The following is a 13452-nucleotide window of genomic DNA, read 5'->3' on the forward strand; positions in this document are numbered from 1 at the left end:
CAAAGTTACTTTCTTAAAATAGGGATGGCCAAGAAGTGTCATAAGATTGAGGAGAAGATAAAGAGATGATAGAGAACAGGCCTGTACAATGCTTCCCAAACTGCATGCCAAGGCACCCCAGCAAATTCACAGAGGTGCCTGGGGGACATTTCCAAATTTCAAGGGAAACACCATGACATCTATCAGACATCATGATAACTACCCTCTCAATGTTTTAGTATTACATCCTGTTGTATTCCTATCAACAACCTCAAACCTGTACAAAACCAGGTTTTCTATAGTTGCTGTGATAAAAACCAAGTATGTATAAGGTGAAGATAAATATGGAATAGAAAGTGAGGATGCTGGTGTCCAAATATGAATCCAAGAGTTGAGAAGTCGCATGGCACAGGCATACACACCGAGTTAGCGCATCACATTAGCAGTGGTCATTTAAGAATAAATATATTTAACTAGGTTGTTGCAGTTGCCTCCTAGCTTGTCTTAAAGGTATCAGTCTTTCCCCTACTCTTTGCTCAACTTTGTGAATTATATTTTCCTCATGTCGCTTTACATTCAAAAACCTTCAAAGACTGCCTTCATTTAGCTAATTAAATGAGTTAATACATGCCTATACAAAGAACCAAGCTCTAACACCATGATGTCCTCTCATTCATTCCCTCCTGATCACTTCTCTCTGTATATTTCTCCACAGCATTATTATGAGAATTTAGATTACAACACATTACAAGACCTATTTCATCACCTGTCCTCACGTGATTGCGAACCCTGTGAGAGCAGAGATTTGTGTCAGTTCTAGTGCCAGCACAGAGAACAGTATTTGGCACTTACAGATGTTCTACAAGCATTCATTTGTTGGATAGAGTAGCCATTAGAATAAATGCTCAATAAATGTTAGGTACTCTTATTACTATTACACCATCACCTCTAACACCGCTACCAATATCACTACATTGCCAACGAGACAAAATTCTCAAATATTTAACTTGCCAGCCACAGCCCCTCAAAGCCTGGTCCTAGTCTACCTCGCCTTCTCACTTATGTTACTCCTAAAGGACAGATCCCGTCGTGGACAGATACTTGTATTTACTGACAGGGCAGCAGCATCCTGCCTTTGTGTCTTGGCTCCTACCCATGCAGGCAAATCTACTCGTCCTCCCTAGCCTAACTCACACCCAATCTTGCCTGGTCCCCCACCACCTACAGCCTTCTCTCCCTCTGGCTTCTTCTCTCTACAATCAATATGGAACTTAGCTACAAGCCCCAGAACGTCTCTCTCAGCACTGCTTTATGTCATCACGCAACTCTTGGATTGTCTGTCTGTTAATGTACATAAGGCTCTCTCCTCAACTAGACTGTAAACTCCTGGAGGGTAGGCACTTCCTATTCCACCGCCTGCTTCCACACTGAAACATACACAGAACCACCACCCAGCTACCAAGTCAGCAATTAAACACCATTTGTTGAATTAAAGTTGAACTTAGAAATCCCACTGACTATACTTTGCAACCAGAAGCAATTCTATCAGTAGGGCCCATTGTTTTCTTATTAGCCACAATCTATTTGGTTTACTATAATAGATGATCAGTAAATGTTAGTTCCCAAAATTGCTTTAGACATATCTAGACCATGACAACAAACAAAATGTCCCCATTAATCAAGAACCTGTGATCATTTCAAGAATTTGGGCTAAAAAATCTCTACTTTAAAAAAATAATCTTCCTGACATGAAGTAGCAAAGGGCTTCAGGATGAGGAAATCTGAGTGCAATCTGGTTCCTCTATTTATTATTAGCCATAGAAACATCAGCAAGTTACTTAAACTTCATTTTACTCATCTGACGACTGTAGATAATACTCCTCCTTCAAGGGTTACTGTGGGGATTAAATGAAAAAGCATGTGTTCAATGCTTCACTCACAACAAGTGAACAATGTTACTTCCTGTTTTCCCTCCCTGTCCCCCAAAACACAGAGTTCTGATGAACTCCCCCATCTGCACCTCAATTCCAGCCCTCCCTTTGCTTTACTGTGAGTTAAGTGGCCCAGATGTCAAACCATTCCCCTACTCACACTGGGCTCAATTAGTCTGCTAAATCCTTGTTATTTGGCAGAAAAACCAGTTCTGTACCTTTTGCAGGAATTTCTTTTTTAATTGGCTTGGACTTTTTTCTGATTGTGTCACCGAGTAAAAAAGAATTCTATTTTTTGGGCCCTGGTTACATGGCTCAGTCAGTTGGAGCGTCAACCTATACATCAAAAAGGTTGCAGGTTCGGTTCCCAGTCAGAGCACATACCTAGGTTGAGGGTTCGATCCCATTTGGGGCATGTACAGTAGGCAACCCATTGATGTTTCTCTCTCCCTCCCTCTCTCTCTGAAAAAATTAATAGAAAACATATCCTCAATAAAAAACATATTCTCAAGGGAGGATTTAAAAAGCGGGGGCCCTAACCGGTTTGGCTCAGCGGATGGAGCGTCTGATGTTTCTCTCTCATCGATGTTTCTGACTTTCTGTCCCTCTCCCTTCCTCTCTGTAAAAAATCAATGGAATATATTGGGGAAAAAAGGGGGGGTTTCTATTTCTGGCCCCAAGGCATTTTAGATTGAAGGACAAAGGAGACAGAGGAGCAAAGAGAGGGGACACACACAGGTCCTTCCCTTTCCGGGGTACACAGAATCGCAAAGCTGCCTCTAACCAGCTGCTCTGTCTTCAGAGCCATGTCCCAAGCCACACACCTCAGCCAATGTGTATTCAGTTACTTGTCCAAACTGGCACCTTCCCTCTCCTCATTCGCCCTTGGCCTCTTGGCCGCGCCCCAGCCAGCCTCACGCTGGCAGGAAAGGGACTCGGGGCGGACAGATGAGGGTTTTCAAGCCGCCCCAGGAGGAGGAAGTCCCTTGTTCCCACAGACCTGGGTTTTTCTTTCTGTGGGTGTGTTTTCTCTTTCTGAAACCAGGAAGCTAAATTTGCCTAATGGGGTTAAGCCCCAAAAGTTTACAGATTCTTTCTTCAAGACTCTGCAGAGGCCTGCATCCATCCCTCCTGTGAAAAGCAATTTGTTTCCTCGACATTGACAATAGTGTAAGGAAAGCCTGGGAGGGGTGGGTGCAGGGAGCAGGGGGTCAATGGGAAAACAGGGGTGACATCTGTAATATTTTCAACAATAATGATAAAAAAAATTTTTTTAAAGCAATTTGTTTTCAAATCACCCTGATAGAGGAGAAGTTTCCTGGTCTCCTCAGTGGAGCTTATCCTATTCCATTATGTGTAGAAAAAGTACTGTATTAACAGATCATTCGAAGTTATGCTTCCCATTCCTCTCACCGAAACTCTAAAAGTGCAGACACCAAATTATATCTGTTTCCTAAAATGACAAAAATCAACATCTCTTAGTTCAGAATCTCACACACATTCTTCACATTTCCGTTAACTAGCCAGCCGGGAACGCCAACAAATTCTGCTTTTCTTGCAATAACTGAGATCCTCTTTCTTGCCTCGCATTTCTGCTAAGAGTGTGTTCTCCCACGGTATCAGTATCATCTCCCAGCACCCAACAGTCTCAGTCAGGAATGTCTTACTCATGTCATCTGTTACCATTACAGCGACCTCCCCTGGTCTGAACCTCTGGGCAGGTGGAGAAACCTTGCCACAGCCCCTGCATGACCCCAGGAGGGAACCTGTGCGAGTGCACTCGGCCCAGTGGTGGTGTTTGTCACAGAACTGTGAGCCTGGGCTAGGTTTGAGTCCCAAGCGACTGCGTGACTTTGGGGAGTCATTTCATCCCTCCGTGGATTCACTTGGAAAATGAGGATATTGCTACCTACCCACTGTAAGGATGAACTGAAGCAGTACACTCACGGGGCAGAGCGAGCACTCAGTCTGGGAGGGCTCTTGTCCACATCACTTACGTGTGGTTCCTTCCCTACAAATGCCTTATTATTCCTTAACAATCCTTCCTAGATCTTTCATTCTTAATTCTCTTAAACACATGTTCAGCTGCACTGGCTATAGGCCTACATTCTGTGTTTGCTCTAGAAATCTATAAAGCCGTGATCCTTAACCTTGGCTGCACATCAGAACAACCTGGGGCTTTTAAGAAAAAATGTACCCCAGTTGTACTGGAAACCAGCTGAATCAGAAATTCTGGGGGTTAGGCCTGGTCATCAGTGTTTTAAAATCCCCACATCTAAACAAGTACCTGGAAGACTTTTAGGTGGTGGTAAAAGCAGTGAAGGAAAAGCAGGGTGACGGGGGGCAGGAGGGGGGGTAAAGGAAACAGTGATGCGCACTCACATTGGGTCAGAGACAGACTGGCGGGCGGGCTGAGCGGAGGCAGCATCAGAGGCAGATCTGCGAGCCGCTGCTGTCCCCAGACCACCCTGCTTCCTTCCCACTGCAGTTTTGCTTGCTCAGCTCTTCATGTCATTCTGGGCAATTTTGTGCAATACCTCAGCTTCCTTTCAATAATTCCCCATTTTTGCTTTAGCTAGTCAGAGGAGGTTTCCATGGAAACCAAGGAAACGTCAACTAATACAAGTTATTTGGTTTAGATTAGTCTTATTTATGTAGTCATATTTGACAAATCAGGTAATCTGGAGGAAATCTATTACCGTTTCCACCACTGAGTATCCCAAACACATTCCTTAGCTTTTTCTGGGCCTACGTCTTTTCATCACTTGGAAAACAAATGAGCCAAACAAAATATCCATGTCTTCCAGCTCAAATTCTACACGTCTGTGACTCCGCGGTCTTTTTCGCTTGTTGAACATATAAGAGAGACACTGGCAGTGTCCGCCAAACCCTATAAGACGGGGCCCTGTTCTCAAGGCGTTCAGTACATTATGTCTTTGTGTAACGGAGGAGAATTATCCAGTGTGCCCATAGTGAGGGAACTCTTCCTTTCCTTCTTTTTGAGTTCATACCAACAGCTTGTTAGCATCAGCTTCTCCTTCCTCATTCCCTCAACTTCAAGTTTGACAAAATATTATCAGTGTATCAATATATAAGAACTTTTAAAGAGTAGTTTCAAAATCGTAACTCTCCCTGACTTCGGTCATATTCCAAATGAACAGAAACCTGACTTTTAATTTTTCCATGTGAGGCAACACACACACAAACACACACACACACACACACACACACACACACACAGGTTAAGGCAGCATTTATTCTGCACAGTCTGAAGGGCAGTGTCCGCTGTCCCACATTTCTAGGACCGAGCCAGCTGGAGGTCAGGCTGTGTTCTTCTCTTAGGGCTAGGGACACTGTGACATTCAGGACACGATGAGGGATTTATATCTTCCTTTACATCTGGTTCAGGAATCACCATCAAAGACAGGATACCCATCTAGAACAATTGTTCCAGCGTAACAGTCCACAACCGGCTGCCCGTGGATATGAATATGTCTCCATCGCTCTGTGGTCTACATTTCGCACACGCCCTTCCAGAGTGGTATCATGTTTAGAAATCAGGCCTAAATCTTTCTGTCACCCAAGGATGCTGACAGAGTCCAGAAGTAGAAGGCTTAGCCTTAGAAGCACTATTTTTAAATGAGAAAATAAGACTGTTTATCTGTGTACAATGGGAAACAACCTCATCAATTCCAATTCACTGACATTGAAAGCACATTAATGTTGAACACACCCAATATTTCTCTCCAATGTTCTCTTTCTCATAAAAACAAAATAAATGTTTCTTTAAAACCACTACTTCCTTAGCCAGTGATCAAGTCAATAATTTTTTTTCTGAAGTCTTGGTTAAAAAATAGGGCTATCACAAGAAATAATTTACCATAAAGTAGAATTACCAAATTGACTTACTCAAAGTTCTATATTTTCCTGAATCTGAGAGACACCGATTTTTATACCATTATTTTGTGGACTGTTAAAAAAAGAAAAAGAATGGCTACTCTTCGAAATAAATCACAGTTATGATAGCATTAACTGTGATTTCAGAGGTAATATAAAAATATGCATGTCAGAGCTTATACAATAAGTATATACTTATTGAATATCTATTCTGTTATTTTAGAAATCATAATCTCTGTTCTGGTTTAATCTTAAAGGTTGTGGGTTTTTTTTTTTTCCTTTTGGCAATACTACTTCATATTCTTTTGAAGTAGGGAGAACTATTATCAAAGTAAGTTTAATGGACTTGAGTAAGAAGCAGCAGCATCTCTAATCCGTGTTGAACTTGCTTTCCAATTCAAACATTGCCCTGCTAGTAGCTGATAAAAACTAACATCTATTTAACACTTACTCTGTACCTGGCACTGTGTCAGGCACTATAGATGGGCTGTTTCATTCAGTTACTATCTCATCCCCATTTAACAGATGAGAAAGTTGAGGCTTAGAGAGGTAAAGCAACTTCTCCAGGGTGACAGAGGCTGTAAACAGTGGAGCCAGAGTTGGGTTGCATGCTCTTGGGTCAGAACCATTTGAAGTTCAGGAGTATTGGGGGAGACAAGAGTCCCCACTTCACCCTGCACAGTGAAAGTGAGGACCACGGTCCACCATCACCCACTCCAGACTGGCTCCACGCTGTGAGTTGGGAGTGACCTGGCCTTCACAGGCCGACAGATAGAGGATTCCTTAGTGGGTGGGGTGAGCTGTTGGAACGAGAAACGGGACCACAGGGGTGAGGCTAAAAGGAGAGTCATTACAGAATACGCCTGTAGAAGTTGAGGGCGGCACTGGGCAGATACAAACATCGCTGCGGGACATGTTACAAGTCCCCTCTTAATGCTGTACAGCGGAACACAATCAAAATGTTTTAGCTGGAGGATATGTGAGAGGTCATTTAGACCAGCAACCTCAACATCGCCTGGGAATGGGCTAGAGATGCAAATTCTCAGGCCGCACCCAAACCTGCAGAATCAGACCTTCTGCAGTGGAGCCAGCAATTCTGGGTTTCACAAAGCTCTCCAGGGATTCCTATGCCTGCAAGAGTTTTAGAAGCCCTGAGGAACCTGTCCAACCTCCTTATTTTACAGACCAGACAGTGATGCCCGCGGTCCAGCAACACGGACACGGCGAAGTGAAAAAAACGGAATCCCAGCCTTCAGGGTCTTAGTGCAGAACCTCAAATACTTGGTGTTTGGTTCTGTTTTCACAGATGTATCCATTTTCCAAGGATCTGAATTTAATAAAATATATTTAAATGAACTATTGTTAACATAATCAAACTTGCACATCAGAAGCTTGAGAATATCTGCAATTGCAGTATGTAAAGTTCCCAAAAGATCAGGCAAAGAACAGTGCATGCGATACGAAAGCAGGCAGCACCCACTTCTAGATGCGGAGACCGGCAGCCGCAACACCGCGTGACGGCAACTGCAATCAGAAGACACATTTCAAAGGGAAGAACAGACAACAATAGATAAGGCTTTAAGACAGAGTGTGGCCTCTGTCATCAACCCATGGTTAATATGATAAGTATTATAAAATGGAACTTTTTCATCTAATTAGCAGACCCATTTGTACTATTCCAGTCTAATTGCACACTATTACATTATCCTAATTCAAAGCAGGTGAAACCTCAGGCCAATTCTAGTTTAGCCAGCCCTCAATCCCACTTGAAACCAACCCGTTGGCATCGTTCACCTTTTCTGCATTTGAAACTTGGCTCCACTGTGACCAACAAAATGAATAGGGACAGGGAGTTAAAAGAACAGCAATTTCCTTGACCTTTCTTGTTTTACCAAGTAGGCAAATCTGCTGAATTTTGTTCTGTGTGGTATTTTCTCACGTCTGGAAGAGTGAGGCTGGTGGTGGAGGAGGCACAAAACACACACACACAACCACCGTGGTGACTGCGTTGTCTGGATTTCCACCAAAATATTGGGACTGGAGGCCTCTGAGAAAGGTCCCAGAGCTGGGGCTGGTCACTGAGTGCACTCACATGGCCAGAACTGCTGCGGTCTCACCAGGACCCTGGTCATGGCAGCTGATCAGCTTAATCCACCCACTTAATCACAACCGAGCGCCAAAGGAACTGACCACGGCTCACACCAGCAAATAGAAACAGTCCCTTCTTTTCTTCCTCACTCTCACGTTTAGGGAACATTTGCACTCTAGAGTATGGGGCGTCTCAGCCTATCTATAATAATAAAAGCATAAAATGCTAATTAGACCGGACAGCTGAACAACTTCCAGACAACCTCCCAGATGAAGCCGGGGCTGCGAGGGCCAAGGAAGGCCGCCGGGGCTGCGAGGGCGGGGCCCCTTGCACGAATTTCGTGCGTCAGGCCTCTAGTTTTATGATAAATACATAACAGGCTGTGGGGCATCTCAGCCTATCTATGATAATAAAAGCATAAAATGCTAATTAGACCGGACAGCTGAACAACTTCCAGACAACCTCCCAGATGAAGCCGGGGCTGCGAGGGCCAAGGAAGGCCGCCGGGGCTGCGAGGGCGGGGCCCCTTGCACGAATTTCGTGCGTCAGGCCTCTAGTTTTATGATAAATACATAACAGGCTTTTAGGGAGCAGCAGGTTGCCCTCCTGAGGATACATTCTGTGTCCACCCCCATTCCCCTCAGGATTTGTGCCTTGAATAATCACAACCCACCTCTCCCTCCCAAGGACTTTCTCCAGGACCCTTCTACTACCTCATCTGGGCTATACTGAAATATCTCCGACCTGGAACAATACCATTCTCTCTCCCTCTGAACATTACCATTCTCTCTCTCTCTCTCTCTCTCTCTCATGCACACACACAACTCTCCCACCCCCCACTCTCCAACCTGCATGAGCTGCCCCAGTTATCTTTCCAAAAACAACTACAATTCTCTCTGCGCTCATTTCCTCGTTCCTCACACAATAAAGTTGGCAAGTAACTCCCTTCACAATAGCCTCTCCCCCTGGTTTTATAAGCCGCTCACCTCATTCCAACCCATCCTACAGACCAGCCGCATGGAAACCCAACACCCTCAGACCTTCATCCCTCCTCCATGCCTCTGCCCTTGCTTTCTTCCTGGAATACTCCTCCCAATAAACAGCCTCCTTCCGGTTTCAGATAACTCACTTCAAATACCATGTCCTGCATGAAAAATTGTCCTGAACAAATGCACACCTCTCCTTCCACGTCCCTACCTACCTCAGGCCCCGCACTGGTTGCATCTTAGTCCACTCAGTGTCGCCAGTGCCCAGGACACTGCCAAGCCCCTTCGAAGACACTCAACAAACTTTGCTGAATTCTTTAACTAATAAAATAATTTATGTGTAATTTCTTCTCCAGCCTCTCAAAAGGCACCTTCGCTCATACCTGCAATATAGTTAGAATTCAACAATTACACCTTCAATCCTTTCATTCGAGTGTTTTCCAGGTTTGCTAGTTCACAAGAATGACCAGCTATTTGTTAAAAATTCAGGTTATTGGGCCCTGCACGAGGCAGACGCCGAATTAGAATCCATATGTGGGTTGCGCGCATTGGTAGCAAACAGTATAGGTAATTCTTACACTGATTTGACTTAGGCACACTTTGTCCCCTACTAAAATGTGAGCATCTTTAGAGGAGAGCAACACAGTACATTGTATTAACTGTTTATACCTTAGTGTGAATTTTTGGTAAAATCCTTCACTAGAAGATTTTAATAGGAAGGGTGAAAAAAGGAAGAAAGGTCTCGAATGCATCTAGTTATGATTTTTGGAAACCCTTCTCTGGCTATGAGGCCATTTTACACCCAAACCCTCTGTAATAAAAATACTTATCTAATCAAGTGGCTTCAACAGGCAGATCTCCCACTAACTACATTACACAGCTGATTGACAAGTTTTCATATGTAGCATCATCAATTCTTCTTCTAATGGTTAAATGATTTAGATCTAATTACAGAATTCCATTAATATATAAGAATAAAATCAAGATGCATAAACTTTTTACACAAAGGCTGATGTGCTTATGTACTCTTGCTTTTTCCTCAGAATGACAGAATTTCTTATTTGGGCTAAAATTTGAGAAACTACTTAAGTGCAGCCATAGTAGGGTCTACTTGTAATATTGGATTTTATAAATGTTGGGGCTAAAACACTTTGAGTCTGGTTGATCTTGTCTGCCCACATGATCACCTCACTGCAAAAATTGTTGGGTTTCATTATGCCCTTCAATGTAGCCTTAAAGAGACATGCAAAAGAGGCACACAGAAACCTGTTACACAATGAGATAGAAATGTTCTTTACTTCAATTTCTAGGACCTACATTTATTCCCCCACCATTTCTCTTAACAACAGTCTGGGTGGTATTTAAATGTTCATTTAGGAAGTAGCTCATCCCAGTCATGTTTTGTTCTGAATTACTTCTGTTTGAGCAGAGAAACACTTAGATGGGGAAGGGGTGAGGTGGGGGAGAAGGCTGGAAGGGATGGGAATGGATGGTGGACAAACCATGATTTCTAGCTCGCTCAGAATCCAACATCCATGTCACCTCTACCATACCCTTAAGTAAGACTTATCCACATCACAGCACACTGGACCCATCCTCCCATCTTCTCCATTTCAGTAAAGGCACCCTCCGCTGCTGAGGATGAGAATCTAAAAGTTATCCTTGGTTCCTCTTGTTTTTTTTTTTTTAAATATATTTTATTGATTTTTTACGGAGAGGAAAGGAGAGAGAGAGGGAGAGAGTCAGAAACATCGATGAGAGAGAAACATCGATCAGCCGCCTCCTGCACATCCCCCACCGGGGATGTGCCCGCAACCCAGGTACATGCCCTTGACCGGAATCGAACCTGGGACCTTTCAGTCCGCAGGCCGACGCTCTATCCACTGAGCCAAACCGGTTTCGGCCTTGGTTCCTCTTTTTATCCCTCCGCAAATCCAATTCACCATCAAGGTCTCTCAATCAACACATATAACCTGGCCCCAATCTGAGCCCTCCTCAGCTGCACCACCACAACCTCCTGCAGGGACACTCACACTGCCAGATAAAACACAGGACACCCAGTGACACTGGAATGTCACATAAACAGCAAATCACTTTTTAGTATAAGTATATTCCAAATATTGCATAAAACATACTAAGAACTTATTCATTGCTTATCTGAAATTTACGTTAAATCTGCTGGCTTCCTACATTTTGTTTGTTTGTTAATCCTCACTGGATATTTTTTCCATTGATTATTAGAAAGAGTGGAAGAGAGGGAGGGAGGGGAGAGAGAGAGAGAGAGAGAGAGAGAGAGAGAGAGAGAATTGGTGTGAGAGAGACACATCCATTGGCTGCCTCCCGCACGCTCGCTCCCTGACTGGGCCTGGAATTGAACCTGCAACCCAGGTGTACGCCTTAGACCAGGAATTGAGACTCTGACTCTTTGGTGTGCCGGGCAACACTCTAACCACAGAACCACATTGGCCAGGCCACATCCTACATTTTTATTTGCTGATTCTGGCCCCACACAACTGAATCTTCAGTTGTTGATTAAAGCCCTCTTATAGCTTTCTTCAGAATTTAGAATAAAATTTAAGTTCTTTCCCAAGGTCTCTAGGGCCGTGAGTGGAGAAGGTTGGAGACAGCCTTCTGCTTGCCTCTCCAACTCCCTCCAACCCCCACCTCTGGCTGCAGCATAGGAGCCTTCTTCTCTGCAGACACCCAAGCTCTTCACCACCTCAGGACCTTTGCACTTGCTGTCCCCTATGCCTAGAATCCTCCCCTGTCCTTGTATTCCACATCATGAAGATCACAGCTAAGATACTGCCCCGGCCTGCCCCACCTTAGCTAAAGGAGCATACCCATCAGCCACACACCCTCTATCCCAGTGATCGGCAAACTGCAGCTCGCGAGCCACATGCGGCGGACTCAGTCTTATTTTCCCCAGGGCCCTTTATCCAACCTGAAGGTATTGATTACCACACTGTACTTTTGTCCCACTGGCAGTGCACACACCATTAGAGCAAAGACTCGGCTCCTGTTCACGGTCTCTGGAAGCACCTAGAACCACACCTGGCATTGACCAGTCCCTCAATGTCTATTCGCTCATGAATGAATGAAGAGTTTCCCATCTGTAAAATGAGATTTCCTTACATCCTAAGGCGTCTTCTTCACTTTTGCATGTCCGACTTTGACAAGAATATGCTGACATCCTTAAAAACCTTTCCTGTACCCAATTCAGAATTTTTCCCATCAAGCAGCGAATTCACATTTCCATCTATGGCACAATGTTGCTGCCCCTTCCTCTCGCCCCCCTCCACTCCCCTGCCCCAGCTCAGAGTCATCAGCGGCGGTGTGGGTTGATGCAGTTACTTGAGTGTTTCACTGTATTATAAACTTGTGATCTTTAACACGGGGAGAAAGCCAAAAGACCAAGGGGTTGATATAAATGGTATGAAAAGCAGAGATGCCATCAGCTGAATTCAACTGAACAAGATGAAAATCACAAAGGGAGGCTGCAAGCAGGGACTTTTTAACAGTAAGCAGAACAGTCTTTTGGATGTAAGCTGGTAGCCTTACTGTGAAGAAAATGCATAAAATTAGACTGCAAACTGTCTAAGCGGGAATGTGCAATTAAAAATGGTACAAATTGTTTATCAGGAAATGGAAGCTCTTATCACATATAACTCTATTTTTGGCTTTCAGGCTTAGGAGAGGAACAGGGGGCTGCTCTTGGAACATCTGTGAACCAGCTAAAAAGCAGTCAGGCCATGTCTGTAAACAGCCTCATCGGATAACCCCTCCCGCTGTTTCCCCGTCCTCCTTACTCCTTGGGATTGTGGGGTTTCTGAAGAAGAAAAGTGTGAAGTTTTAGTTTCCACTTCTCTGAGCTGCTTGGAGAATGAAATATTTGCAGTGGTCATCCAGGCCCTTTGGTGTTCGTTAGATAGACCATTAGAAGGCAGGACAGGAAACCACAGGCCCAGGAGGAAGACAAGCGCCTAAGTCACAGGGCCGGTGGTGGGGATCCACAAGCTGACTCCAGCAGGAAAGAAGAAAAGAGCCCTGGCCAGTTTGGATCAGTGGATAGAGCATTGGCCTGAGGACTGAAGGGTCCCAGGTTCGATTCCGGCCAAGGGTACGTGTCCAGGTTTCGGGCTCAATCCCCAGCGGGGGGCCTGCAGGCGGCAGCCAATCAATGATTCTCTCTCATCATTGATGTTTCTCTCTCTCTCTCTCTCCCTCTCCCTTCCTCTCTGAAATCAATAAAGAAATAAATTTTTAAAAAAGAAGAAGAAAAGAGATAATGCATGCATGTCAGATAGAAGCAGATGGTTCTAGGAAGTCCTACTAAAAGCTCCCCATTTCAGGGTTCTAAATTCCCTCAGTTTCTTTTATCATTTTACAGATATAGTTCTAAAAAATATGGGCACATACTTTCTTTAAGAAAACCCTGGAACTGTGCCAAGCCAAGTTCTGACACGGGGACCACTTGGTGTTCAGCACTTTTTCATGAAAGCTTTACATCGATGCCGGGAAAACAAGGGTGAGCAAGGCAGTCTCGGCCCTCGGGAGGACAGGGAAGAGC

This window comes from Myotis davidii, unplaced genomic scaffold (assembly GCF_000327345.1).
Source record: "Myotis davidii unplaced genomic scaffold, ASM32734v1 scaffold1, whole genome shotgun sequence".
Classification (NCBI taxonomy): domain Eukaryota; kingdom Metazoa; phylum Chordata; class Mammalia; order Chiroptera; family Vespertilionidae; genus Myotis; species Myotis davidii.